Below are 2,706 nucleotides of genomic sequence, written 5' to 3'. Positions count from 1 at the left end.
CGGCTTTTTGTGAAATTTTCTGCGTACTGGTACTATACAACAAACGACAATCAATACCCACTACCCCATAGTCTCTCTCTTTCTTCGCTTTCTTTCCCATAACACACGTATCATCAGAAACGAGATCTACTAATGGGTAAACCAAGTCTTTGTTTGATCACTTCACTTGCTATTGTCACCATCTTCATCTTTTCGATCTGCACATTTCAATGATGCCCGAATAATTGAGTATCAACCAGTCGCCAAATTATCCACTACATGGATCAACAACAACCCAACAATTTCAAGCTTGACTCCGGTCCTTTCCCTATCCAATAACTCACCGTTCATTTCCGGCTTCTACTGCTTTACCACTGAAACTTCATGTTTCTTTGGTATCCTCATATTTGCAGAAAGATACGATATCAAAAACGATACCACAATAAGTACTCCCCAGCTAGTCTGGTCTGCTAATTGGGACCATCCAGTCAAAGTTAACGCAACGTTAAACTTCACGAGCAATGGGGATTTGATATTTCAAGACGCAGATGGAGATATGGTATGGTCTACCGACACGGGAGGAAAATCCGTCACGGGCTTTAGATTCACCGAATTCGGAAACCTCGTGCTTTTTGACGGTAACAACGCGACGGTTTGGCAGTCTTTCGATCACCCCACGGACTCCTTACTTATCGGGCAAAAGTTGGTGTCAACCTGGTCCTCAGGGCAAAAGCTGATAGCTAGAACATCATCATCTAACTTGAGCCGAGGCTTGTTATCCCTTTCTGTTGAGCGCTACCATTTGGTCGGTTACTTGGAAGCTTATCCACCATTGCTCTATTACGAAACCATATTAGCAGAAATACCCAAGAGGCCCAAGATGGATGAAGAAGCGTATGTTGCGTTCAAGAACGGAAGCTTCAATGGTCAACATATCTCTGCTGGGTCGACAGCTCAGTTCATGAGGCTGGAACCCGACGGGCATTTGACTGTATACGAATGGGGAGGAGCCGAATGGAAGACCGTGGCGGATTTGCTCTCTTCAGGTATCCAATGGCGTGTGGCAAATACGGCATATGTTCTGCGAACGGGCAGTGCAGTTGTTTTGAGGGAAGCAGCAACGAAACAGGAAATTTCAAGCAAATAAATGATAAGCAACCCAACCTCGGATACTCCCTTGTTACACCCATTTCTTGTAATTATTCCCAGTACAGTCTTTTGGAGCTTAAGAATACTGGTTACTTTAACTACCGGTTGGATGACCAAACAACATTGGTAGATTGCAAGAATGCTTGTTTGAGAAACTGCTCGTGTAAAGCAGCTATATACGCGTTTGCAGATCTGTATGAATTAAAGAGTGGTTGCATGTTACTGGATGAAGTTGTTTCTCTTATAAACAATGAGGGAGGATCCAACGTCGCTGTATTTCTTAAAGTGCAGACTTCTCCACCCAAACAGTCGTCGCCAACCGATTTTCCTCGAAAGAAATCAAGACATGGCAAAATCATACTGGGATCTAGCCTCGGAGCTTTGATTGGTGTATGTCTTTTGGTTGGATCTTGCATTTTCGTTTTCAGAAGGAAAAGAAAAGAAGAGGAACTTGATGATGGGTTCTCTTTCGATAAGGTACCGGGGATGCCCACCAGATTCTTGTACGATGATTTGAAAACAGCGACCAATGATTTTAGCAATAAGCTGGGGGTAGGAGGATTCGGGTCTGTCTTTCGTGGGACGTTGAGTGACGGAACCGAAGTAGCAGTGAAGCGTCTCGATGGTTTAAGTCAAATCAAGAAGTCATTCTTAGCTAAGTTCAGACAATAGGCAGCATCCATCATGTCAATTTTGTAAGATTGATTGGATTTTGTGCTGAAAACTCTAATAGGCTTATAGTTTACGAGTACATGTGCAACGGGTCCTTGGATAGATGGTTATTCAAAGGACATCAAAAGCTCACTCTTGGGTGGATATTCAAAAGACATCACAAGCTCACTCTTGGGTGGGAATCCAGAAGGGAGATCATCGCGGATATAGCCAAGGGACTAGCCTATCTCCATGAGGAATGTCGACAGAAAATATACCATTTGGATATCAAACCCCAAAACATCCTCTTAGATGAAAACTCCAATGCAAAAGTTTCTGATTTTGGATTGGCAAAGCTAAATGACAAGGACCAAAGCCAAGTTCTAGCAACGTTGGGGGAACCCCAAGCTACATGGCTCCTGAATGGTTGAGCTCAATTATCACAGAGAAAGTTGATGTCTATAGCTTTGGGGTTGTGGTCTTAGAGATCTTGTGCGGACGGAAAAATTTGGATAGGTCTCAGCCTGAAGAAGATAAGCATTTATTAGATTTATTCAAAAGGAAAGGAGAAGAGGGACAGCTTTTGGATATGGTCGATAAATACAATGCTGATATGCAATTACACAGAACAGAAATGGTGGAGATGATGAAGCTTGCTGTGTGGTGTTTACAAAGTGATTACCAGAGGCGGCCTTCAATGACAGTGGTGGTTCAGGTGTTGGAGGGCTTAGTTAGTGTTCAAGACAATTTGGACTATAACTTCATAAATGCTCCAGCAAGAAGAACAGTGGCAGCTAATGGTGAAGACATGTATGCAATTCATGATGGCACTACATTATTTGCAGTGGATCTATCAGGGCCAAGGTGAAGGCAAGTTTCTAAAAAAGTGAACAACATTCATTTGCGGGTAAATGGCCTTGACAAAAT

The 2,706-nt window shown here is 42.9% G+C and overlaps 1 pseudogene; it reads left to right on the top strand.

Annotated features, from left to right (window-relative positions):
• Nucleotides 1-2,706, top strand: LOC131329992 (G-type lectin S-receptor-like serine/threonine-protein kinase SD2-5; annotated as a pseudogene).

Source organism: Rhododendron vialii, chromosome 6a, assembly GCF_030253575.1.
Source record: "Rhododendron vialii isolate Sample 1 chromosome 6a, ASM3025357v1".
NCBI classification, from domain to species: Eukaryota; Viridiplantae; Streptophyta; class Magnoliopsida; order Ericales; family Ericaceae; genus Rhododendron; species Rhododendron vialii.
Note: the sequence above shows the minus strand (reverse complement) of the source record. Positions and strands in the feature narration are given on the sequence as shown.